The sequence below is a fragment of the Pseudorca crassidens genome, chromosome 7, assembly GCF_039906515.1.
Source record: "Pseudorca crassidens isolate mPseCra1 chromosome 7, mPseCra1.hap1, whole genome shotgun sequence".
NCBI classification, from domain to species: domain Eukaryota; kingdom Metazoa; phylum Chordata; class Mammalia; order Artiodactyla; family Delphinidae; genus Pseudorca; species Pseudorca crassidens.
The window spans coordinates 89,426,431-89,454,287 of NC_090302.1; the positions used below are offsets into that span (position 1 = coordinate 89,426,431).

Here is a 27,857-nt window from a genome sequence, read left to right on the forward strand (position 1 = left end):
CCTTTAACCATGACCATCTTATCTTCCAAGGGTTTTAGTGCAAGGGCAGCTGAACCATGCTCGGCCAGACTGGGAAGCCCAGGGCTCAGCATAAAGACATCCTCCAGGGAGCAGAGTACGTGGTGGAGGAAGGTCCTCGTTGCAGAGCAACCTTCCTAAAGATCAGACGACCCTCTGATCTGATTTGGGAAGCCACAGGATACAGCCCACAGCCTCGCTTACCTCAGGACTGGTCTCCCTGCTGCCTGTCCAAGGCCAACGTGAGTGCAGGGCAGGCCAGTCCAGTTCCAGCCTCCCCTCCACACTGCTCAGAGGAGCCGGGGGCTAAGGTAGGGTTGGGGGAGAGGAAACACATGTTCAAAGGTGCCCAACATACACACATATAAACACACACATGCCTCCACACGTGTATACACATATGCACATGCACACATACACAAATACATATAAACATATATCCAATTATACATACACACCCACACACCCCATGTGTCAGGAGATGTGCTGAATGCTTTTGTACCCTTGCTCAGTCACAATCACCAAGGTGGGTGACATTCCATGTTTCAGACAAGGATGCCAAGACTGACCCTGGCCATGCTGGCCTGGGGTAATCAGCACCCAGGAGCTGGGTCCCCCAGACATGCTGCTCTGAACCCCCTGGACTGGGCTCCGGGCTCATTCTGACATGCCCAAGGCCAGGGACGTGTAATCATGGAGGAGCCAAGGAGCATTTGTCATTTCTGTCTTCCCAGCCACTCAGCTCTCCCTTTAGAAGCCCTGAGCTGAGGGAGCCCACCCTAGGTGAGTTGAGCCTGCTGCCGAACAGAGGACCCAGGGCCCCTGACACCCGAGGCTGCCACCACCTAGCATCAAAGGCCCCAAACCTGGGACTGGGGGAGGTGTGGGGACTGGAGAAGTACAGAGAAATTAAATGTGCCCCACTCTCCAGTGCGTTGTGGCCCGTTAAGTGACTCCATCCACAGTAGCCAGTTGGATGGGGTGGCATGAATGCAGTGGTGTCTGCCCTGGAGTCTCTGAGCCACTTGGTAGCTGCCTGAGATGGGCAGGGATAGTCTTACAGATGGGCCACAAGTCCGCTCCACCTGCCGCTGGACGTCCCCACCTTGGAAACAGTATAGGAACCCCCACTAAAACCACCATTATGCCCATCTCACTTGCTGCCTGTCACCTGGTACCCTGGAGGCCCCACGTGGGCAGAGACCTCGGCTGTCTTGTCACTGACATGGCTTAGTGGGCCCGGCACGTGGGGCCCCAGCTGAGAGCTGGCAGCAGCCATCAGATGTGTGAGCCTGAGAAGAAGACTTTGAAACAGTTCCAGCCCTCACTGGCGACAGTCCCAGAGAAACCCTGAGTGAGAGCCATGGGAATGCATCCCACGAGCCCCAGAATCATGAGAGATGACAATCCTTGGTGGGGTTGCTCTTTACCCTACCATGTCCAGGTGGTTGGTTACGTGAAGGAGGTAATTCAAACAATACTGGAAGCACCATAGGGCAATACCAGAAACTTCTGTGCTGCACACACCTACACGCAGGTTGCAGGCTGGGAGACAAAGCTGCAGAAACCCACAAGGCTGTATTAGCAGTGACAAAGGTCTGGCTGCGCTGGCCATGCCAGATGTAACAATCAATGACATGTCAGCAAAGCTGCCCAGGGACCCAGGGGTGCCTGCACTCCAGTGTCAGGATCCAGAAGCTCAATACTTGCCTTGGGGCCTCAGCCCGGGAAGCGCTCTGGCTGCAGCTGGTACAGTCTGCGTTCTCCATCCTGTGTGCTGAGAACACAGAGGTGGACACAGGTACTGTGGGGTGCCACATGCTTCAAAATTCGCTGGGGTCAGTGGGACCTCGGGGTGGGATGGGGCCAGCAGAGTGGGGAGGAAAGGAAACGGATCAGCACAGCACCATCCCAGCTTGCTGGGACGCCCTGACCAGATGTTCCCCAAACAGTTCACACCATCACTTTAAAAAGTTACTGTTATTTTTTTAAACCTCATGAGTGATGGGTCATTTTTTTTTTTAAGGAAACCTAGATATTATGGAAAAACAAAAAAGAAGCAAAAGTTACCTGTCCGTTCTAGTACTGGGATACTGGTGAGTGGGCAGGGGCCTGTGGGCTGGACAGCGGGGGTGTGAGGTAGGTGGGGGTCCTAACGCTCCTAGGTATGCTGCAGCTTTTCTTAGAGAAGCTGCATTTGTTTCAACACCAAATTCCAACATGAATCCCTTATGTCCTCAAGAACACATTTCTCCCAGAAGAATTGAAAGCAGAGACTCGAACAGATGTTTGCCCCCTGTTCACATGTGAACAAAGGTTCAGAGCAGCATTTTTCACAGTGGCCAAAAGGTGGAAGCCTACTTCAACATGAATGAACCTCGAGGAAGTGCTGAGTGAAACAACCCAGACACAAAAGGATAGATATTAAGATTCCGCTTGTGTGAGGTACCTGGAGGGGGCAAATCATAGAGACAGAAAGTAGAATGGTGGAGCTGAGACTGGGAATGGGGAGTTAGTATTGAATGGAATAGATTTTCATTTTGGAATGATAAAAAAGTTCTGGAGATGCATGGTGGCGATGGTGCATAACAACGTGAATGTACTTAATGCCACTGGACTGTACACCTAAAAGTGGTTAAAATAGTAAACTTTATGTTATGTGTATTTTACCACAGTAAAAAAAATAAAAAAGCTTTTAAAAAAAGGAATGCATTTCAGAAAGGTTTGCCTAGAAAGTTCTATAAATTAGGGTTAAAGTGACAGTGATTCAAAAGCACTGAAAACTTACTCCCTGCCCTGCATTCCTGTCACCCTGGGCCTCAAACCCAGGCTTTTTCTCCACTCACCCCCCCGGAAGCCTCGAGGCCCACAGTGACGTGCGGTTGTGGAGAGGCCTGGCCCTGAGCAAGAGCTGCCTGTAAACCTCTCACCCCGCTGCTGATGCATCGTCACCCTACACTGCCCACGCTACTCCTCAGGAAACATGGCCCCCAGGGAAGGGCCTCGAACAGACCTGGGAGGTGGTTGGATGGTTGGACTGTGGCCCACGCTCTGCGTGGCTCCGGCTCTGACCTCGGCCTCCAGACCATCTTTTGGTCCCCCATCTGACGAGGTGAGGCTCAGAGACAGCTCATGGCCCAGCACAGAACATGGGTATCATTATTAGAGGCTCAATACATGATTGTGGGGAAAAGGCAGGATGATTTCCCGGTTGATTACACTCCTGGGACCACAGGTGCCTCACTGGGAGGGAGGTGGGAGGGCTAGAGCCCCCTGCCCACCAGGGAGGGTCAGCCAACTCCAGCTATGGAGGCCCTGCCTGGACTCCTCCCTGCTCTGACCCCAGGCCGTCTTCTTGGGCCTATGGGGGCATGACAGCCCCCATGGATTGCACGATGCATCTTTGGCCCTCCTGCGTGGATCCAGGGAGGCAGCAGCACAGTGGGCCTGAGGCCCTGCATCCAGAGTGATCAGTTTCTACCACTGATTGACCCAGTAACCAGAGATAAGCTCAACTTCCCCAAACCTCAGTTTCCTTGTCTGTAAAATTGGACCCAACAACAGTCCTGCAAAGGTTCTTAAAGCTTGAGGCAGTGCACAACACTCTACCCTCAACTGGCCATGTCATACATTTTTAGTGGCCCTAAATGACAAACATGGGCAGGACACCTCACCAGGGTGATGGCCTTCAGCCATTAGCATCGCCTGAAGCTCCCAGGTCCCCTGTCACAGGGCCTGCTCAGCTGCAGTAGGAGTTGTGTGAAATCACACAATGAGCCCAGTAGTGATGACGTGTGCCCAGAGCTGGATTGACAGAAACTCAGGGAACGCACTGGGTGCAGTGTAAGGAGCTATGACAAGAGGGGTTACATGCAGGGCTGCACTGTGCGCAGGGTGGTTGTGCCTGGGAAACAGACCACTGCACTGTTTCTTTCTTTTTTTTTTTTTGGCTACACTGCGTAGCATGTGGAATCTTAGTTCCCTGACCAGGGATCCAACCCATACCGCCTGCGTTGGCAGCATGGAGTCTTAACCCCTGGACTACCAGGGAAGTCCCTGCAGTGTTTCCACTTAATCTTTTTACTTATGTATTTACTTAATATTTTTCTTTATTTCTTATTTTTAAATTTTCTATACTTATTTCTGTTTCATATTTTGTTTCTGTTTTTATTTTACTTTCATCTAGAAGGAGTATAAATATAAACACTACAGACACTGTACATTACCATACATTAAAAGCAACTATAAAAATAAAGTCACAACCTTTGAAATAAAAAATAAATCCTTCCTTGCATAGGCAGGTAGATGTGTGATAAAGCAAATAGAATCTCAGGAGGGGACATTGTAAAATTCTTGGAGCTTTGCTGTATGTTTGAAATGTTTTGTAATAAAGCTTTTGGGGAAAAAAGTTGATCTCTGCAGTACCCAAGACCTCCAGGCCCACACTTGGGGTGGGGCAAGGGGGGGTCCTTGTTCCATTCTGACCTCCTCCATTGGGCACCCTGGGCTCACTACATACTTCTCTCTACTTTTGATTATGTTTGAAATTTTTATTTAAAAAAGTAATGAAACAAAACAGATAAGAACTTTCCAACAGCTTCCGATTGACACTGAAATCCTTGAGCACAGATGTAACTCTGCCGCTCCTTCCACACTGAGCCACCTCAGGGACCTTTGCAAGGTGCTCCCTCTAGAGGAACAGCCTGGCGCAGCTCCCTGAACTCACTCCCTGCTCTGTGACAGGCCTTCCCCCCAGATGAGGCCGCCCCTCCTCCATCCCCGCTACTCCTCCAGGCTCACCCACACCTCCCACCTCCACTCCCCACTGGCTGCAGCCCACACAGGTGGAAATCTCACCTCCTTCACATGGTCCCCCACCTGGCAAACAGCAGGACTCAGTAAGCATGTTCGGTGAGGAAGTGAATAGATGAATTTGAATCGGCATCGCAAGCGGTCTTATTTCCCTTCTAATATGTACGTTTACAAAACCATACAAAAATGTCCTCTGGCTGAGTCCAAATTTTGAAAATATAAAATGCAAATCAATATTACAGAAGGTCAAATCCCACCTCCTACAGTCCATCACTCGACAGCCCCACGGTCGTCTCATCTAACTTCACAGTGACCCTGTTAGGTAATTACACAGAAAGGGACACCCAGACAATGGATTCACCTTCCTAAAGCCACACACCTGCACCAGCAAGAGCTCTGTGTCCTGGGCACCGAGGGGCTCCAAGTGGGCCCCACCAAAACCCCCAGAGCTGATGTGTAAGGACAGCCACCATCCACTTCACTGGGGACCTAGGTGACCAGTCATCACACATCGGGACTCAGACAGAGGGGACAGTATCCCAGACAGATGGAACAGCATTACAGACAGAGGAAACAGCATCCTAGGCAGAGGAAACAGCCTCTCAGGCAGAGGGAACAGAGCCTCAGACAGAGGGAACAGCATTGCAGACAGAGGGAACAGCATCTCAGACAGAGGAAACAATGTCCCAACAGGGGAAACAGCATCCCAGACAGAGGGAATAGAGTCTCAGACAGAGGGAACAGTGTCCCAGGAAGAGGCAACAGCATCTCAGGCAGAGGGAACATTATCTCAGACAGAGAGAACAGCATCTGAGGCAGAGAGACCAGTGTCCCAGACAGAGGGAACAGCATCAGATACCATCAGACAGAGGGAAGAGCACAAAGCAAATAAGAGTCAGCCAGGCCATCTGAAGAGCTGACAGTGTGCCTAGGTGGGTGAGCCCAGAAAGGGAGGGGATGGGACCTGGTTGTTGGAGCCAGGATGGATCTCATAGCTGTGGGTAGCCAGGGGGTCATGCAAGTGAGTGACACCCCATCCAGGTTTGGATTTCACATCTCGGCTATGGTTAATACTGCCCCAAGGTTACATTTTTACCCCTATGTTCACCCACTTTTTCATGGACCTGTTTCCTCATCTGTCAGTAGAGTCATCAGAGCCCACCTGGAGAAGGTGGCAATGATGCCGCAAGGCAGGTGCTCCTGGCACTGGATCAGCGACTCTTCCATGGTCACTGTTCTGGGTCCAGGGACACCCGCCACCCTAGGTTCTCAAGGGGCTCCGGGCAGCAAAGCCTCACCCTTCCTCTGGGGCCTCACTACCACATCTCAGCTTTAACCCCAACAGACCCACCACAGTCCAGGCTTCTGTGTGTGCAGAGCACACAGTCTTGTCCAGCTTTGCGAGGCACTGCATATTTGGAGGTGCTGGTTTTTGTGCGGAGACAGACATCAGCCCAAGGAGCGGAACCAGGGCCTCTGGCCTCCTGCACCCAACCAGCTGGAGACAAACCACTTCCTCCCCTTCCGCACCCGGCCCCACCCAGCCCCAGGGCCACTTGCCAGTCAAGCTGTCAGGCTCCAAAGGTTTGAGTTTGCCCGGCTTGGCGTCTTGCAGTCCATGGTCTAGGGCAAACGGTGGGCCTCAGTTTCTCTGTGACCTTCAGCTTCCTCTCCTGAAAGAACGGCGGAGCGAGGTCACCCTGGGCTTTGTCTGAGGACTAATCCAAATAATAGCAGAGCTGCCCCAAGCACATCCAGCCTCCAGGGGGCTGTGCTCACCTCCGGAGCCCGGCACCACTCAGACCCCAGTTCACATACAGGAAAACTAAGTGGTAGAAGCATCTGTCCAAAGTCATAAGCTGGGGGAGGGGCTGCAAGCCAAACGTCCCAGTTGGCCACGAACACCAGCAGGGCACCAGCCACCTGCTGCCCCATGCTCAGTTTCCCCTCTCCAGTGGGGTCTCAGAGAACCCCAGGCCCAACTTGCCACCTCCCAAGGGGACTCCACAGCACCTCACCGACTGCAAGAAGCTGTAAATGGGCTGGTGGTCAGCAACCACAGGGACTCCCACACTACAAACCCCAGAGGGTCCTGGGAGCCAAGTGTTCTGAGTGCAGTCGCGCCCTAGAACATGTCCACTCTGTACAACGGGCACAAACACAGCTGCCTCTGGTACCCCATGGCTGCCCATGAGCCTCCCCCAGTCTGCGAGCCTCTCACAGGTGGTCCGCCCACCACCCTGCACTGTCTGGGCACAGTGTGGGATTCTGAGGAGGCCCTGATGGGCTTGGCCTTCCTTCCTAGTAGCACTATCATGGACAGGCCCTGTCTGTCAGTACCTAAAATGCAGATTGCAGAGGAATCTTCTGGAGCCCCCACCATGTGGAAAGACCTAGCCCCCTAAGGACCATGTTTGGGACCCTTCATCTGTCCTCCGTAGGCCCAGCCTACGCAGGGACCCTGGCCTCAGGTTCATCTTTGCTAGAGTCTAAGCCACTGCAGATGACACCCAACACTGTCCTGGCAAGTGTGCTTGTTTGCTGTTCGATGATGCCCACAATAACCTGACTTGTTACAAATCATGCCAGAGGCACCACAGGAAAACAAAGGGACACAAGACATCACTCAGCGGCACCACGGCAGCTTCCTGCCTTGAAAACATCCGACCCCGAATGGGTCCTGCTCTGAACTTCCCCTGACCCTGAAAGTACCCCTTACAGGACCAGCACAGGCTCTCAGGGCTGGCGAAGACCCCAAAGCCAGCACCACTCACCTGTCTTCTGCGGCACACACACTTCTCTCCAGGAGTGACTTCAGACAGCAGCAAAACACAACTTCCTTTTGCTGGTTTTCGCAATATGGGTCACTAAACGACAGTGCATTTGCATTTCCGCACTATCACACATCCAAGCTCACTGGTTCTCCCCCTGCCTTATTTGCAAAATTACAGCCCAAACCGGCTGGAACGCTGTCCAAGGCCCAGGCCATCCTGGCCTGTGTTGGTTTAAAGTTTAACAGACTGCTTGGGTGTCCCTGAGTTGTTCTGGGCGTGGAGGCTGCAGCCATTCTGCCTCTGCCTCTGTGGGTTTTTCTAAGCAGACCTCCAGGCGCCTGTCGCTCAGACCCTCAGAGAGGGGTCGTCAGTGGGTTCAGTGCCTGAGCGGTGGGGCTGGCCCCAGACCACACAGGCAGTGGCCCCTAGATCAAAGAAAGGGCCCAATGGGCCCCCAGAGGCTTCTTCAGGTCTTCTTTGGTGGGAACGGTGAAAATGGCCACAGACGGTTGGAAAATTGAGAGGTCCCACTGAAAACAGATTATTTCAAGATGCTCCCGGGGTGAAGCCACTTCCTGTGGAGACCTTCCCGCCACTTCCTGTGGAGACCTTCCCGCCACTTCCTGAGGAGACCTGTTCCACAACGGATGCTCCAGCCCCACCCCAGCACCCACAGGAAGGGCTCCATGACTTCTAGGGTGAAAGTAAATATACAAAGATACAGGATTCCTACAAGGCTTAGACCACGAATTCTGACCTAATTTAATTGATGGATTCTTCATCCAGGCTTACATGCTTTTTAAAAAACAAAGCAATTTCTCTGGGCCTTAGTTTCCTTGTTGTTGCAGGGGTGTCACCATAGAGCCCCCCTCAGAGGCAGTACCTAACACACAGGGATCATGTGAGTGTAACGAATGAAACAATCGAAAGGGCCAGTTAATGAGATAATTTCTCCAGCCCACCCTGACCTCCCTTGGCAGGGCACACAGCCATGTTTCTCCATGAGTTCCTAAGTGATGCCCACACCAGCTGGAGAAGGGACTTGCTTCCGCCCTCAGTTCTACTAAATATTTACCCGTTGTTTGGGAGGGGGTAGGCTGAGACATGCTACCCACTTTCACCTCCAGATAGTCTTCCTTTCAACCAAAGATCTGAAGAATTGTACAGCTAGGACACTGATGAGCTCTTACTCACCTCCATGAATAATTGCAGTGAAAGCCACCATGCACCAGACCCTAGGAGTATGGCCACCCTGGACCCAGGCCCAGCTCTAGGATACCTAGGTTCATCTCCCTCCAGGAATCTGAAGACCAAGGTGAGGATGAGTTCCATCTGGCCCCCAGCCATTGCTGAGGACTCAGAGTAGCCTGGCCAGCAGGTGACAGAAGACAGGGTGGCCTGTGTTTCAGGGGCACCTGGTTTCACGTCCTGGCTCACAGGTTGTGTGACCTCCACACATCACTGAGCCCCTCGGAGCTCCAATTCTTCTCATAAAATGGAGATAATACAGGATGCGTGGTTGGAGTTTTTGTGAGGAACGAGAGCCTGGCCTGTGGCAGATTGACCACTGGAATGCTTCCAGCCCAGGCTGGGAAGGACAGTGCCTGCCACCATCCTCCAGCACAGCCCTTCCCCTTGTTGACATCCCTCAGACAAGAGAGTGGCAGGGGGACTCCATCAGGACATGGAGACCCAAGCCCAGACTCTGCTGTACAGAACTGGCCTAAGAAAGCAGAGATGAACCCTGGCAGCACAGCATCAGACCAGGTATAATGACCCAAAGGTCATGTGGTGGCGGGGCTTGGCCAAAAAGCAGAACTGGGGTGAAGTACCCTCTCACCCTGAGATGGGGGTCTCCACTGGGGGGTGACACCATCCAACAAGAAGTGTGCTTGTGGCAGTCAGCTCCCAAGATGGTTCCTGGTGATCCCAGTCTTCTGCAGCCACGCCCCCTTTGAATAGGGTTGACACAGTAATGCAGCCAATAGGACACTGCAGAAATATCGAGGGTGACTTCTGAGGCCAGGTCACCCATCACATCGCAGCTTCTGCCTTTCTCTCCTGGGTCAGTTGCTCTGGGGGAGCCAGCTGCCATGTCATGATAGTGCTCAAGCATCTCAGAGGAGAGCCCCATGTGTGGAGGAGCTGGGCCCCCAGCCAACAGCCAGCACCAACTTGCCATGAGGGAGTGAATTACCCAGAGTCAAGTCTCTGGGTAAGACTGCAGACTCACAAGAGACCCCAAGCCAGAGATAAACTGTATCCAAATTGCTGACCCACCAAAACTGAGTTGGTAAGTGTTTACGGTCTTTTTAAGCCACTAAGGTTTTGGGCATTTCGTTATGCAATAATAGATAGATCTGTTATGCAATGATATAATATGGTCATCAGGAAATGGGCATCACCTTAAGGTCAGGGGGCATCAGCCCAAAGTGAAGAGGTGACTACAGGGTATTAATGGTACACATTCCTATTTCTCTATCCAGTTATTTCATCAGTGACCCAATGGTCCAAATTGTTTCCTCAACCCTGAAGGGTTCCCTGGTAACAATGGTGAAGATTCTGTCATTCACTCTCGATGGCCCTGAATAGCTTCACAAATCAGAGGCTCTTCAGGGGAAGGCCAAGTGCCCCAAACCGTCATCCCTCTGCCCGTCCATCCTCCAAAGGGGATGCTCACTCCTCCCCCAAGCAGCTCACTGCACAGGGGGCAACACTGATCAGGAGGGCTCCCCCTACAGCCCCTGCTCTGCCCCAGAAACCCCCAGGCCCACCTACCAGGACAGCTGGCAAGGACCTGGGGGCGGCCCTAGGTCTGAGGCAGGCAGAAGAACCCTGAAAGCAGTCACCAAAAGGGACTTGTGTGGAACCAAAGGCTGGAGAGAACGGGTGAGCAGAGACCTTTCTACCAGGGGGAATGTTCACTCATTTCACTCAAGAGGTGATCCAAAGGGAGAGTGCCTCAGGCCAACCATAAGAAACTGGTCTTGGGGACATTGAATGGGGCAGAGCCCACATCCCGAGGTGGGGCTGCTGCCTAGCTCTCAGCCCTCACAGAGGAGAGTATGGGGCAGTCTCTTGGAATAAGGGACAGGCCGGCGCGGAACCCAGAAAGGTCTTGTGATACGATTTATTTTGTGTTATGATCCCTACTCATCTTGTGTGAAACGCATAAGATTTAAGCTACATTAAGTAATTCAAGATGGAGTCACAGTGGTGAACGTGAGTTTCCATACTGGTTGTTTTGAAACGTCCAATACAGGACTGTGAGCGTGATACACTGAGAGTGCAATATAGATAAGGAGCTTGTTTGGCAACATCCTTGGAAAGATTTCGGGAACAGAGGGGTGACTAATAGAGACAAAACTCCCTGGGGTGTAACCATGACACCTTACTGACTTCTTAAAAGTTGAGACCACTGAACCAAATGACTTAAAGGCTCTTTGCTGGAGGACCCGCCTCCACGCTGCTGAGAGCTGTTCCAGACGGACCTGCCGGAGGCTCTGTTGGAGCAGAAGCGACTTTCCACTCACACTTGTCAAGACACCCGTTGCTGGACCAGAGACTGCTGCTGGTGCTGAGATGCCTCCTTCCGGGACTTGTCCCTGGAGTGGTTCATTACCCCCTTTCCTGTTTTCTCCCTACTTTGACTAAGCTCTGTTGTGTGTTGATTGTGTGCAATAAACCGAGTGATTCGTGAATTGAATGTTAGCTACATTTCATGTATCTCCAATCCCGTGATTCTTACCTGACTTTACTGTTGTGCCCTTCAACAAACAGGTCTGTACGAAGAACAGTGGAAAGCGTGAAGAAAGAGGCCTTGGGGGTTAAGTCCAGGGTTTATGGAGTCTCTCTATAAATTTGTTTGTCTCTCTGTACATCTGTACATTAATTTCCTGCCCAACCCTGAACTCCCTGGTTCTCCATTCACTCCGAGAGTGCTGTGTCCCAGCTTGAGGAACAGAGGTCATCCAAAATGAGTATTTTTTGTGTGTGTGTGGTACGCGGGCCTCTCACTGTTGTGGCCTCTCCCGTTGCGGAGCACAGGCTCCGGATGCGCAGGCTCCGCGCCCATGGCTCACGGGGTCTAGCCGCTCCACAGCATGTGGGATCTTCCCGGATCGGGGCACGAACCCACCTCCCCTGCATCGGCAGGCGGACTCCCAACCACTGCGCCACCAGGGAAGCCCGAAAATGAGTATTTTTATAGTATAAAATATTGAACATGAAATGGCCACATCTGGTTGTTTCTTATTTGCACTTCCTTGAGTGTGAGGAGTACAGGACAGTACCGCCTCCACTTTCTTCTGGAGAGTGAAGTGACCACATCTTATCACTCCCGACCTCCCCGGCTGATGGTGGGCCATGTTGTCAACACTGGACAATGGGAACGACATGCCCCCTTCAGGCCTGGCCTCTCAAAAAATGCCCACGCAATCTTCCAGCTCCCTCTTCCCCATCTGCCAGGCAAATGCATGGAAGTCAGGCCAGGAGCCACCAGATGGAGAGGACTGGACCCCAGACTGTCGATGAGCTAAGCTGGACCTTTGTCCCCCAGAACCCATTCTCCCTGGGGACCTGAGTTAGGGCTGGTCACAAGGGAAATTTGCCCATGATCGGAGAGATGAAAGTGAAACGGTGCCTCCCTTTCTGGAAGTCATTGTGATTAGATGAGAGAGACCCAAACAGGAGTGCTAGCAGGTTCCAGCTCATCCCCATTCCTCTCTCTCTCTGTCCCACTCCGCATCTCCCAACAACCACCATCAACCCAGCCCCAGAAGCAGGGTCACAGCCTTCCTCGAGTATCTCCACCAGTCCCCCTTCATGGTTCTGGTCTGCTGGTAGGACCCTTCTTTCCCAGCTGGTATTTAGTAAGCACATGCCTGAGCAAGACTCTGCCTGGGCTGGATTTGTGGGGTAACTTGGCACCCACAGGCCCACCCCAAATGCTGCTCAGAATAAGATCAACCACCAGGGTGCATCCTCCGGTCATGCAAGGGTGTCCCTGGCTGTGGACATCAGATGGCCCCAGAATGTGCAGGATCAAATGTGTGGCCAGGCCTCACTGAGGTTTTCCTGCAGACGCAGAGGCCAGGGGACAGCAAAGGCACTAGCTCTGGGCAAAAGTTACCTCTCACCTATACTGTATGTGTCATTGAGCTTTGCGATCATATCTAAGCCCCGTATGAGACTCTGATGTTTAAGACTCTTTCCTATGGGGACAAATTCAGAGTTTACTCATAGCCGCCAGCAATGGAAAAGCCCCTGTTAGAAAAGGGGGTGCCTAACCCACCTGCGTACATTCTGAGTGGACGCTCAGAGATCCCATCAAATCCTCTGTCTCTAAGCAGAGCAGAGAACAGAGCCTCCAGTCTCCTTGTCACCAGGAAGTGGCAGGGCTGGGGGTAGCCCTGTCTTCTTGCCTGTGCTGATCTGAGATGACCTAGCTCTTGCTGTCCTTCAGTACTGTAGGTGCCAGCGACCTCTCCCAGGACACTCTTGTGAACCATCAGGTGGACACTCTGGACCAAGGGTGTTGGGCAATTGGTGCTTCAGTACTGGGCAACTTGGGAGACACACGGAGCAGCCACTCTTCTGGGTCCTCCAAGAGCTGTCAGCCCACTGGTCTCCCATCAGAGCCCCTCAGCACTGCTGCTGGCCCCTGCATGCACTCCCTGCCCCACGGTCCTCTCTGTGTCCTTGGGGATCAGGCCAAAACCACACGCCAACACCACTTCAGTGTCCCTGATGGCGTATCCTGTGCCAACACAATGACCCAGAGCAGGCATCAACAAATCCCTCCTCACCGGCCAGGCAGCAGGCAGTCCTCACGGCACAGCAGTATGGAACCAAGAAAATGGCCTGCAAAGTGGTCATGACCAAAGGGGAAAACTACCATTTTCCAGGACCTTTAAAAATGTTTTTCAGAACATTGAAAATCTCTCACTGTTGCTATAAATATAGAAAGATGAAAAATGGTAAAACCAACATTTATTCAATATGCCGTGACAAGACATTAGAAACATTAAGACAAGGTGTTTTATTTCCTTGTATAAAAACTTATACAAAGAGAACCTAATTCTCTCTTCTATCATTTAGTAGAACTCTGGGCACGTATAACATTAAAATCCAATATATTCCAAGAGTGAAACCTAATGTAAACTATGGACTTTGCATGATTATGACCTGTCAATGTAGGTTAGTCAATTGCAACAAAGGTACCACTCTGGGGGAGGTGCGGGGGTTGTTAATGAGAAGGCTATGTATGTGTAGGGACAAGGGGTATATGGGAATATCCCTTTTCCCCCTTAACGTTGCTGTGAAAGAAAAACTACTCTTAAAAAATAAAAGCTTAAAAAAAAATTTTTTTAAATACAATACACTAAATATAATATGGTACCCCAGATTGGATGCTGTGAAACCTGACTACAGACTGCAGTTTATGGTATTCTACCAATGCCAATCTCTTGACAAATGGAACCTGGTTTTGTAAATGCCCGTGCTGGAGCAAGCTGGGTGAAGGGTATAGGAACTTGTATTATCTTTGCAGCTTGTCTGTATATCTAAAATTACTCCATAATAAAGAGATTATAAATTCAGTACTGGATATTTTAATGAGATGGAACAGTCCTGTTGCGAGGCCATGAGCAAGTTAGGCTTTCTCACAAAATCTTGTCTCTTATGGCATTTCACATTCTAAATAACTTCCTGGCTCATGTGTCAATCAGTGAGGCAGCATGAGGGACAAAAGGATGATAAAACCAGCTACCAGATGTAAAGTAATTTGTTTGCTGTTTATCAGACTTATACATGTGGAGTTAGATGAGTTAATCTGACAAAACCTAAATTTGGTTTTATTCCAAAATGGTTCAGTTTTTTTTTCTGTTTTTTTTTTAAGATTCAGATGGCTGATCTGCCATCAGATGAGTCATTCTCCATCATTTAGTCCAAATAAGGGTGTTGGGGGTGGGGGGTGGTGAGTGGAACTGTGGAATGATCCAGAAGCCAGTAACTCTGGGCAAAGGGCAGGAATAGATAATCATAGAAAAGGAAATGTGAGTGGTTCTTAAACGCCTCACACATAATGAGAGAACTACAGATTACAGCCACACTGAGATACATTTTCTCCCCGTCAGATTGGCAAAGACTGGAGGAGGGGGGAGGTGAGGCTGTGGGAAGAGGCTCCTTCCACACGGTGGATGGGAGGGTGAAAGGACACATATGCCCTGAATTCAACTCTCCGGAAATCAGTTCTGCAGGCACACAGTGTTGCCCAGGTACACAACAACAGTGTGCCAGGTGGTTCCCTGCATCGGGGCTGGTAAGAGCAAGTCTGGAAACAACAAAGACCCACCTAGAGAGGACTTGCTAATAAATCACATGGCCACCTGCTAACTGCAGAGGGAAATTTACACAATGGGGGGATCTGGCAAAGCGACCTCAAAGGATGATGCAGCTAGTCACTAAAATGAGATGACCAGAGCCTGAGTGACACAATGGGAAGTACCTAGCCACAAAACGTTCCATCCGTGAGCTATGAAAGGTTTTTTTTTCAAATGGTTCTGACAAAAAAAAGTCTGCCTATGTATACAGAGAGAGACAGCAAATATGGGGAAATATTGACACTTGGTGAATCAATTCTTACAATTTTTCTGTAAGTTTGAAAATGTTTAAAAACAGTTTAAAATGGTTATCTATAGAGAACAAGAGGAAAGGGGTGAATGAAGATAGGGGTGGGAGTGAGACTTCTCTTGTAGCTTTTTGTTTTTTTAGCCATATAACCATGTAACCTAATTTTATTTTAATCATTTTGTAAGACTAAGATAATTAAAACAAACAAAAAGATTCTACTTCCTCTCATGGCTGTCTCTATGACAAAGCACAGAGCCAAGACGTGAGATAGCACTCCACAGGCACCAAACACTGGAGGTTGGCTTGGAAAGGGTCAGAGTAGTGCCTGAGGTGCACCACTCCCCCACCCCCCACCACCTTGTGGGAGGCAGTCTGGAGCCTCGACCAAAACAAGGATGACAATACACAGGTCACCCCCTTCCACACAGCTCTGCCCGCTCCAGGTGTCAATCCTTCATGTTCACACAGATGAGCAAGGACATGCAGTACAGTCATATTTGTAATAGGGGAAAATTGGAGGTGTTCTGGATGTCCAACAATAGAGAACCAGTTCAATAGATTACCACAGCACAAGTCTTACTATAAAATATAAAATGATTTAATTTATTAAGTAAAATCATTACTATAATAATAAGATTAAATTAAATAAAAAATCAAGACAGTGTGATATTAGCATAGGGATAGAGAAATAGATCAATGGAACAGAATAGAGTCCAGAAATAGACTCACATTCACATGATCAAGTTGATTTTCAGTGAAAGTGCCAACACTTGTCAATGGGAAAGGAAAACCCTCTCAACAAGCTGGAATAAGTGGTTATCTACATGGAAAAATGAACCTTGACCCTCCACTCACACCACACACATAAAAATAACTGGAAATGAATCACAGTCTTAACTGTGAACAATAAAACTAAAAAGGTTCTAAAAATAAATAGTTGAAAACATTCATGCATTCAAGGTAAGCAAAGATTTCTTAGGCTATAAAAGGCACTAGCCATGTAAGAAAAACTTGACGAACTGAACTTCATCAACATGAAAAACCTGTGCTCATCAAAAACCTGTGCCCATTAAGAAAATGAAAATGCATGCCACAGACTGAAAGCAAATATTTGTAATACATCTATCTGACAAAGGACTTGTGTCCAGAATATATAAAGAATCCCGACAAATCAATAAGAAAAAAGACAAATGATCTAACAAAAAAATAAATTTGAGGAAAAGACTTAACGAAGCACTTGACTAAGAAAAGTTATCTAAATGGGCAAAAAGCACATGGGAAGGTGCTCAGCATCACCTTTATCAGGGAAATGCAAATTAAATTCACAATGAGATATCACCATGCCCTACCAGAATGGCTACAATGAAAAATACTGACAATACTAAGTGTTGACAAGAATGCTGAGCAAACAAAACTCACACAGTGCTGGTGGAAGCATAAAATTGTACAACTGCTTTGGAAAACTGCTTGGCATTTTCTTATGAAGTTAAACATACATTTGCCCTGTGACCCAACAATTCCACTCCTAGGGGAGTCTACCCAAGAGAAAAGAAAACATCTGTCCACACAAAGACCTGGTCACAAATGTTTATAGCAGCCCTATTCATAATAATTCATAACTGGAAAAAACCCAAATGGCCACCAACTGGAGAATGAATAAGTGAAGTGTGGTATAGCCATAATATGGAATTAAAAGGAATGAATTACTGATATACCAGTGATACGGATGCATCACAAAAGAAGCCAAGCACAAAAGACTAATTTAGATGAAGTTCAAGAACAGGCAGAACTCGTCTATGAAGTTGAAGTGTGGTTTATCTGGGGCTCTGTGGTGAGGGTGGGTATTAGTTTGCTTGAACTGCCATAACAAAATTCCATAGAAACAACAACAAAAATTTATTATCTCAAAATTCTAGAGGCTAAAGTCTGAGATTCATGTGTCAGCAGGGCTGGTTTCTCCTGAAGCTTTTCTCCATGGCTTGGAGATGACAGTCTTCTCTCTGTGTCCTTACATGGTCTTCCTTCTGTCTGTGTGTGTCTATGTCCTAATCTCTTCTTCTTATAAAGACACCAGTCATATTGGATTAAGGTCTACCTGCAAGACCTCATTTTAATTTAATTACCTCTTTCAAGGCTCAATCTCCTAATATAGTCACTTTCTGAGGTGCTGAGGATTAGGATTTCAACATATAAATTTTGCAGGACACAATACAGCCCATAACCTCCCTTAAGAATGAGAACAAGGCAAGGATGTCTGCTTTCACCATTCTTATTCATCAGAGTAGTGGATTCTCTAGCCAGTGCAATAAGGCAAGGCAAGGAACTAAAATGCATACAGAACAGGATGGAAGGAATAAAAACATCCATATTTACAGATGACATGATTGTCTACAAAGAAAATTCCAAGAATCTACATCATACTCACTGGTGAAAAACTGAAACCATTTACTCTAAGATCAAGAACAAGACAAGGATGCCCACTCTCACCACTTTTATTCAACATAGTATTGGAAGTCCTAGCCACAGCAATCAGACAAGAAAAAGAAACAAAAGGAATCCAAATTGGAAAGGAAGACATAAAAATGTCACTGTTTGCAGATAACATGATATATACAGTAAGTCCCCTACATATGAACCTTCAAGATGGGAACTTTCAAAGATGAGAACATGCATTCCACCAATATTAGGTGTGAGTGAAATTGCAGCTTGCTCTTTGTCTCCTATTGCTGATGGTCTTTCAGTTCTACTATCTCCTACCTCCTCTCCCTCCTCCAGTCAGTAACTCTTCTTGCCTGTTTACTTGATGCCAGCCCCTGTATGCCAGCTGTTGTACTGTACTTTTCAGTTACTGTATGATTAAAAAGTGTTTTCTTTGTTTTTTTTTGTTTGCTTTTTATGTATTATTTGTGTGGAAAGTATTATAAACCTATCAAAGTACAGTACTATATAGCCGATTGTGTTAGTTGGTTACCTAGGCTAACTTTGTTGGACTTACGAACAAATTGGAGTTATGAACGCATTCTTGGAATGGAACTTGTTTGCATGTTGGGGACTTACTGTATAAAAAATCCTAAAGATGCAACCAAAAAGCTATGGGAACTAATGAATGAATTCAGTAAATTTGCTGGATACAAAATTAATATATGGAAATCTGTTGCATTTCTATACATTCACAATGAACTATCAGAAAAAGAAATTAAGAAAACAATTCCATTTACAATTGCATTAAAAAGAATAAAAATACCTAAGAATAAATCTAAACAAGGAGGTAAAAGACCTGTACTCAAAAAACTCTAGACATTGATGAAAGAAATTGAATACAACACAAACAAATGGAAAGATATACTGTGCTCATGGATTAGAAGAATTAATATTGTTAAAATAACCATTCTACCCAAGGCAATCTACACTTTCACTGCAATCCCTATCGAAATACCAATGGCATTTTTCACAGAATGAGAACAAATAATTCTAAAGTTTGTATGGAAACACAAAATACCCTGAATAGCCAAAACAACCTTGAGAAAGAAGAACAGAGCTGTAGTTATCAAGCTCCCTGACTTCAAACTACACTACCTAGCTACAGTAATCAAAACAGTATGTTACAGGCACCAAAACAGACACATAGATCAATGAAACAGAATAGAGAGCCCAGAAATGAACCCACAATTAAATGATCAGTTAATCTATGACAAAGGAGGTAAGAATATACAATGGGGAAAAGATAGCCTCTTCAATGAATGGTGTTGGGAAAACTGGACAGATACATGCAAAAGAATCAAACTGAACTATGTCACACCATATACTAAAATAAACTCAAAATGGTTTAAAGACTTAAATGTAAGACCTGAAACCATAAAATTCCTAGAAGAAAACATAGACTGTACCGTCTTTGACATCAGTCTTAGCAATATTTATTGGATATATCTCCTCAAGCAAGAGAAACAAAAGCAAAAATAAGTAAAAGGAGCTGCATCAAATTAAAAACTTTTGCACAGTGAAGGAAACTATCAATAGAATGAAAAGGCCTCCTACTGAATGAGAGAAGATATTTGCAAACAATATATCTGATAAGGGGTTAATATCCAAAATATACAAAAAATTCATACAACTCAACATCGACCCAATTAAAAAACAGGCAGACACTGAGGTTGCTTCCATGTCTTAGCTATTGTAAATAGTGCTGCAATGAACATTGTGATACATGACTCTTTTTGAATTATGGTTTTCTCAGGGTATATGCCCAGTAGTGGGATTGCTGGGTCATATGGTAGTTCTATTTTTAGTTTTTTAAGGAACCTCCATACTGTCCTCCATAGTGGCTGTACCAATTTACATTCCCAGCAACAGTGCAAGAGGGTTCCCTTTTCTCCACACCCTCTCCAACATTTATTGTTTGTAGATTTTTTGATGATGGTCATTCTGACAACAAATACCGTACGCTAACACATATATATGGAATCTAAAAAAAAAAAAAAAAAAGGTTCTGATGAACCTAGGAGCAGGAAAAGAATAAAGACACAGATGTAGAGAATGGACTTGAGGACATGGGGAGGGGGAAAGGTAAGCTGGGACGAAGTAAGAGAGTAGCATTGATATATATACACTACCAAATGTAAAATAGCTAGCTAGTGGGAAGCAGCTGCATGGCACAGGGAGATTAGCTCCATGCTTTGTGACCACCTAGAGGGGTGGGATAAGGAGGGTGGGAGGGAGACGCAAGAGGGAGGGGATATGGGGATATACGTATGCATATAGCTGATTCACTTTGTTGTGCAGAAGAAACTAACACAACACTGTAAAGCAATTATACTTTAATAAAGATGTTAAAAAAAAAAAATGGGCACAAGACCCGAATAGACATTTTTTCCAAAGAAGACATACAGATGGTCAACAGACACATGAAAAGATGCTCAACGTTACTAATCATCAGGGAAATGCAAGTCAAAACCACAAAGAGATATTACCTCACATCTGTTAGAATGGCTGTTATCAAAAAGACAACAAACAACAAGTGTTGGCGAGGATGTGGAGAAAAGGGAACCCTCATGCTCTGTTGGTGAGAATGTAAATTGGTGCAGCCACTGTGGAAAACAGTATGGAGGTCCCTCAAAAAATTAAATATAGAACTACCATATTGTACAGCAATTCTACTTCTGAGTATTTTTCTGAGGAAAACAAAAACACTAATTTGAACACCCCTATGTTTATTGCAGTGTTATCTACAATAGCCAAGATATGGAAGCAACCTAAGTGTCCATTGATAGATGAATGGATAAAGAAGATGTTTCATACACACACGCACACACACACACAATGGAATGTTACTCAGCCATAAAAAAAGGTGAAATCTTGCCATTTTCAATAACATGGTTGGACTTTGAAGGTATTATGCTATGTGAAATCCTTTGGACAGAGAAAGACAAACACTTGCACAAGTGAGCCCTGTGCCCGTACCCCTTCCACTCACTGGTCACATGGGGCACACATGCAGCAGGAACTGGGGGCACCTGTCAGACTCCAAGGATAGGACAAAGTGTCCAGTACTGTCATTCTCCTTTCCACAAGGCAGGCGAGAGCCACAGAAATGATAAACTCGCCAGGCGGGAGGCTGGGATGAGACTCCAACAGGCTTTGGATGGGGAGGCAACTTAGCTTTCAGGCCCCAAGACAAATCCTAATGAATATTCTACTTATCAATAGACAAGACCCAGGAAAGGAAAAGGGGAATCTTTCCAGACCCACAAAAACCTCGCCATCTTTGGGTGGTGAGCTTCTGGGAATTTTCATTCTCCTCTTAATGCTTCTCGGTAATATCTAAATTTCTACGAAGTACATTCATTGTATTTGCAATTGGGAGAAAAGCCAACCTATTTAAAAATAAGAGAATAAAGGCTTCAACATACAGCTTCTCCATTGCTGTTTTGATATTCCAAACCTCCAGCTATTACATAGTCAGAGCCAGCTGTCTCCACGTCTGTTTACGTATGGAAATTTTAATTTCTACTTAGCTGTCCTAAATCTCTCTTAGGAAAAATGCGGTCAAGAAACCCCAAAAGAAGGGACTCTGAGTGTAATTCTGCTTTCTGAAAACACGTTTTTACAAAAAGTTTTCTATGTTGCTCTAAACTGAAATTGTGTTTTGTTCAAAGGCCTAAAATATTTCCTACATTGGGCACTGCCTTGAACGTCACCCACCTTCACCAGCAGTCAGGCAGCTAGGAGGGTGAACAGACCAGCACCTGGAGTCTGTGAGGCCACATCCTGGGCAGGTGACAGTGGGAGAGCCCCTTCACACCAACACAGGGCTACGGGGTGGGCAGTGAGGAGCTGATTAATCATCATTCGCTTTACTTTCTTATTAAAAAAAAAAAAGAACTGCTCTAAAAATATTTGAGACGAAACTTAGCCATCTCAGCCAAGAGGAGCCTTTGGCATTGCACTGGAGAAGCAATCTCAGCCTCAAACCCTTGGACGAAGTGGCTTTTAAGAGCTTTCCAGACAGCACAGGATAATTACAGAGAGGCCCTGGTGTGGGCTGCAATGACATTCAAGCCTGAAGTGGAAGCAACCTCTTATCTTTAACAAAGAGCTCTGATGATCTACACTGAAAGGAAAGTGCTGTGTCCAGGGTACATTTTTTTTTTTAATCCTGTAAGAAAAAAATATCACTGTGTAAACAGAGAGCTATATGAAGGAGTAAGACAATAAGAGTGGCTTTGCCCCACTCTTCAGGTCTAGGTGTCTGGATACAGGGTGATTCCAACATTGTTCTGGCAATTGCACAGCCTCAACCAGAGCATGGCCGAGCCCAGAGAGGTGCAGGGTCTCCCCTGTGTGCTCAAGATCAACCCACATTAGAGTTAGCCAGGTGGCATTTGCACAGTCACTTGGACCCTTCCTTTCTTGTTCAGCTCCTTAGTCTCCGCTCCTGATTAACCAAAGGCAATTCAGAAATCAACAGCTCTGCTTATTTAGAGGGCTTTGTTTCAGGGCACTGCTGTGCTGGAGACTCTGGGAGAAGGTAACTAGAGAGAACTGGAATCTACTCACAGCACCACTGTCCTAGTGAGAAAGGAGGGAAGGGAGGGGAGAATGGGGAGAGGGAAAGGGAGGGGAAGGGGAGAGGACCTGAGTGTCCCTTAACAGAGGTCTAAAGCTGAGGGATAGTGTCAGGAAGCGATAGCAGGCTGGGAGCATCTGCCCACCCCCCTGCAATTGATTATTTCTTAAGCAGCATAGTTTATTTTGCAGACAAAATTTTTTGGAACTTGGTTTAAGACAAAGGATCATGGAGAGAATAGAGAACAGATGCTCCCTTTGCCATGGAAGATCTTAGACTCCCGTACACGTGGGGAATGGGGAAGGGAGGAGGGACCTTCTCTGCAGCAGCTCCTGACCTTAGCAAGGTTACCATTTCAATGGTTTCCTGCAGACACTCCCTGCAAACGCTGCACACGCACAGTTGGACACAGGCCAGGCTCCCCCCTACACCAGGGTTCCCTGACCAATCACCTAGGACAAAAAAGCGACAGCCACACTCTCCTGGACCCACGCCGGAGAAGCAGCACAGGCCGCTGAAAAGTCACAGCCTGTTGACCAGGAAGCTTACATCTCAGAGGTCAGCGGTTTTATCCAATTTGCAGCCTGAGCACCAGCTATGAGGGGTCCTTTAGACACGATGTTAAGAACATGGGAGTCGACAGATATAACCCCACATCTGCATGGGACAGCAGTTTCTTTTAGGATGCTATAAGTTCAGTGTAAGATGCATTCAGCAAAAAATTCTAGCCTCATCCAGCTTAGTCCACGTGAAATATTCTGAGATGCAAAATTATGTACTAGGAGAACACAGGCCTTCCTCACTTATCCATTCAAGCATATATCACTAGTAACTTTTCATTTTAAAAGCCCCAGGTGGATCTCTAGAAAGCCAGTTGGAATTCCCTCTAAACACGCTCAACGTAGCCTTTATCTCCCAGCCAGGCCAAGGGGGAGCGAGTCGTCCACCCCCACGGTGTCCCCTCTCCCTTGTTCCTGCAGGGGACAGGGGACAGAGTGCTGGGAGGGACAGCCAGGAGGATGGTCATTTAGGGTCTCCCACTCCTCAGACCCCCTCTGAGTGGGCTCCTTGGGTCTGTTTCTGGGTTCCATTCTTTAGACTGAAGAATGTTCACAAGCTCTGATAGCTCACAAGGGCCTGACCTGGAAGTGGGGAGGAGGCTCGGAGTAAACTGGCCAACACTGAACTCACAGGTACAGAGCCTTCTCTCTCCCCTGCCTTCTTCCAACACCCGGGCTCTCAGATGGCTAGGCTCAAGTCCAGAACTCCCACAGAACTCGGTCATGGGGCTTCACGCGCCCGCCCCCCTCCCCCCACACACAAGTTCTGTCTGCAAATACAACCAGCTCTTACACTGTATTCACCTGCTTCTCTCTCTCTTTTTTTTTTTTTTTCAGTACGCGGGCCTCTCACTGTTGTGGCCTCTGCCGTTGCGGAGCACAGGCTCCAGATGCGCAGGCTCAGCGGCCATGGCCCACGGACCCAGCCGCTCTGCGGCATGTGGGATCTTCCCGGACCAGGGCACGAACCCGTGTCCCCTGCAGCGGCAGGTGGACTCTCAACCACTGCACCACCAGGGAAGCCCCGCAGGGACCTGCTTCTCTTTATCCTGAATACTTTAGGCTAAACCAAATCCTTTCTGGAACAAGATGGGAAGGAAGGAAGGGAGAAAGGGAGGACGAGAGAGAGGGAGGAAGAGGGGGAGAGGGAGGGAAAGAAGGGAGGAAAAGGGAAAGAAATGAGAAGGAGGGAGGTCAGCTAGCTGGTTAGTGGTTGGGTAGTAGCTGGCTGGTCAGTTAATCAAACCCTAACAGGGATCTTGCCTGTGGCTCTGGGACAGAGGATGGCTGAGAGCCTCTCAGGGAGAGTAGAGGGAGGGCAGGGGGGACCACACCCCTTGGCAGCACACAGAGAGCGAGGGCACAGCAGTGCACACGAGGAGGGTGCTGGCTCAGAAGGGATGGCTTCTCGGTTCTTCCCGGGAAGATTGCTGCAAACACTGGTGCCTCACCGCTCACTGGACACAGTTGGCCCACGCAGACATCTGGCGGCCCTGGGTGGGCTGGGAGTAGACAGCTATGGCCGAACTACAAACCTGGTTCTGGGGAACCCCTCCTCTGGGTGTCCTGGAGAAGGTGGATACCCCCAAAGCTGGCCCGAAGCTACTGGACTGAAGCAGAACTGGAGCCCAGGAGCTTGGGTTGGGTGTCCCCTCAGCCCTGGCAGGTACTTCAGTCAGACAGACTCCACCTGCCTTAGATTGTACCCCTCAGCTCCTTCTACACACAGCAAGCCCCACTGGACAGCTGGGGGAACTGAAGCACTAGCCTAAGGTCATGTGGTGGCAGGGGCCACCATCACCTGGTTGTGTGCCCCCCCACCAACTCGCTTGGCAGGCAGACGTGTCCTGCTCTGAGCCCCCCAGACCTGTGTGAGCTGGTCTGTTCCCAGTGCCTAGAGCAGGGCCAGGCCCCCCACAGCCCCAGCTGAGGTCACCAAGTGAGCCACTAAGGGCCTGAGGACCAGCTGTCAAGACCCCCTGAAGTGCAGATGAGGAAACTGAGGCCCAGCCCAAGCTCTTCTTCATGGGGTCTCTGTCAGGATCCAGCCCAATCCGACTAGGCTTGGACCCTTGCCTACACAGAGCAGACCCTGCATCCAAAGCCAGCTGGCCTTCAGCTGACCAACTGGCTAGACATAGGGGCCTGGAAGGAAAAGTCACGCCTGCCAAGACATGTTTAACTTTTCTGCACAATGTAACCTCTCGTAAACAACCTATCTGGAGCTGGGGTGTGCTGTCATTTGAATTGAGTCTGTGTACATGTGTGCACAGACACAACACACATAAGCATTCTTTTCACTTCAAGCTGATTCAAGCAAGCTGATTCAACCCAGTCACCCTAGAAATCCACAACAACAGTAAAGAAGTTCTCACTGTCCCGATTCACAGATATAGAGCAGGAAACACATCACCAAAGAGCCAGGGACAGCCTGGGGTCACCAAGGACCCGGGAATGAGCACCTTACAGCCTCTTTAAAGAAAAAGTCCCCTTGCCCACATTTACCTGAACGGCTGGTTTTCCTCATGTAAAAGAAAGTAAGTAAGTAAGAGAAATAAAAAGAAGACAACCGTGGAACCTAAAATGCATATTACTAGGTGACAGAAGCCAATCTGAAAAGGCTACATGCTGTATGATTCCAACTGTGTGACATTTCAGAAAAACTACTGGAGTTCAGGACTTGCCAGGGGTTAAGGCAGGAGGGATGAATAAGTGGAATACAAAGGATTTTTAGAGCAGTGAAACTACTCTGTACAATATTATAAAGGTGGATACCTGCTATGATACATCTGTCCAAGCCCATAGAATGTACACACCAAGAGTGAACCCTAATGTAAACTGTGGACTCTGGGTGATTATGATGTGTCAGTGTAGGTTCATCAGTTGTAACAAATACACCACTCTGGTGGGGGATGACGATAATGGGGGAGGCAGGGAGCAGGGGCAGGGGAGTATATCAGAAATCTCTGTACCTTCCCCTCAATTTTGCTGTGAACGTAAAACGACTCTAAAAAAAATAAAATCTATGTTTTTTTAAAAGACAATCCTGACATCTGAAATGGGGTCCCTGTTATCATGGCAACCTCAGGAAGTGGTATTTCTAAAGCACACACTCTATTCCTTTCCCATCCATTTAAAAAGAAAGGAGAAGACTGAGGGAAATCCAGAATTAGACCACGTCCCATTACAGAATCCAACATCCTGCATTTGTTTAAAAAATATTCTGGACAATTCCATTCAAGAGCCAGGGACCCTTCAGCAAAGCCAGCCCGGGTCGTCAGCCTAGACCCAGTGTGCTGAGATGCAGGGGGACCCCCTCCTCAAGTCACGCGGCAGCAGTGTTCCATCCCCCAGCCCTACAGCCCTGGAGAAGAAGGAGCACCCAAGGAACCCAGAGAAGTGACCCACCTAGGACTTCACCACCCGAAACGAGAAAAAGTCTCCCCTTTTCAGACACCCGTCTACTCACCACCTTCCCTTGAGGAGGAAAACCAAGAAATACGGAAACAAGCAGAGCCAGGGGTTCTCCACAGGCCTGTGCAGCGCCATCAGCCACTCCTGCCTGGGACAGCTTGCAGGAGGGGACCCCAGGCAGATCACCAAGAAGCAGGACACCGCCCCAGGTTCCCACACTGGGGTGGGGCTGGCCTCCTCCCTCTGGGCACGCTGTGCTGTGGGCAGTCAGTCCAGGGTGAGGCTGGCAGGGACCCCACAAACTCGGGGCTGGTGGTCTGGAGTGGCCCTGCCTGCCGGTTTCGGCCCTCAAGGGGCCTCAGTGGCACCCACGGCAGCCTCTTTTCTTCTCCGTCTTGCAGCTGCAGGGAGACGCTGAGCCCTGACAAAGCCCGCCTGCTCCTCCAGAGCCAGCAGGAGGGGTGAGGGGAGTGCAGCCCGCAGCCCGCAGCCTGGGATGCCCACTGTCACCATGGCAACAAGGAAGGGTGTGTGGGGGGGTGGGTGACAGGCTAGTGGGACCTGTAGGGCCAGGGAGTCCATACAGTCATGGGCTAAGGAGGGGGCCCCGGCAGGTTGGGAGGGGCCTTGTTTCTTGTTCTGAACCACCACCCTCCCTCTTGCAGACTTTTTAGAAAGTTCTGAGGCAACAGGGCGTTTAAAACGTTTCATCACCACAATGAACCCCCTTTTGTAGTGTGTGGACACTTAATACATGCCTAGGTAAGCATACAGGGAATATGCATCTGCTTAAAGAGTTCTTTGGAGACCATGGGGTGTGTGTGTGTGTGTGTGTGTGTGTGTGTGTGTGTGTGTGTGTGTGTGTCCCACACTCAGGCTTACCTCCACCCTCACATTTTACCCTCACACTTGCCTGCACCCGTCAGTTTGGGGGATGCTAACTGAAACTTTGATCCTTAGGGCATGTCAGCTCCCCTGAGCCCTGTCTGTGAATGTGACACAGACTTGTTTATTTCCTGTCGCAAACCTGTAAGATGAGTACTGTTATCACGGAGTTTTCTGCCAAGGAAGCCAAGGAGATAAGTGCCCCCCTGAGGTCATTCCCTCTGTAAGTGACAAGCCTGGACTGAATGGCCACGTCACACACTGTTGTAAGTGCCGAAACCACGACCAGCAAGCACTGAGCAGACATAGGGCGTGGGCGTGAAGCAGGCAGCCCGGCCCAGGCCAGCCATCGTTCCTGGCCTGGTACCTGAAGCCTTGAGCAGCTGTGCCTCAACTTCCCACCAGGTCTGTCCTTCACCCCCCATGCCTGCGATCTCACTAAATATCTTCGTAATTCAATGTCCAAGGCCTTCAAATGCCCACTGAGGTCCCCTTGGCGAGGGACCTGGCAGGACACAGAGGGTCTGAAACCCCAAAGTCTTCACTTCTCACCCTGTGAATTTATCTATACATATACACGTGCAGTAGCATTACAACACCTTGCAAAGAGAATGTGTTAATATGTTACTTACGAAATTATAAATAAGTGCAATGAAGAGAAAACCTTTTAAAGGAAAAAGATGCCCTGAGTGCAGATGA

General features: G+C 48.3%; 1 protein-coding gene across 7 annotated transcripts in view; it reads right to left on the reverse strand.

Moving 5' to 3' along the window:
- Positions 1-26,719, reverse strand: part of FGD3 (FYVE, RhoGEF and PH domain containing 3) — a 64,722-nt gene extending 38,003 nt beyond the window's left edge. For 4 of the 7 annotated variants that reach the window (XM_067744925.1, XM_067744929.1, XM_067744928.1 and 1 more), the window contains exons 1-2: positions 7,605-7,667; positions 6,391-6,503 (exon numbers count right to left, since the gene is read on the reverse strand). The gene's annotated coding sequence lies outside the window, so the exon portion shown is untranslated. Of the gene's footprint in view, positions 1-222; positions 343-6,390; positions 6,504-7,604; positions 7,668-26,328 lie in introns of those variants that run through there. The other 3 variants (XM_067744924.1, XM_067744926.1, XM_067744927.1) reach the window with 3 other exon arrangements.
- Positions 26,720-27,857: the final 1,138 nt, after the last annotated feature.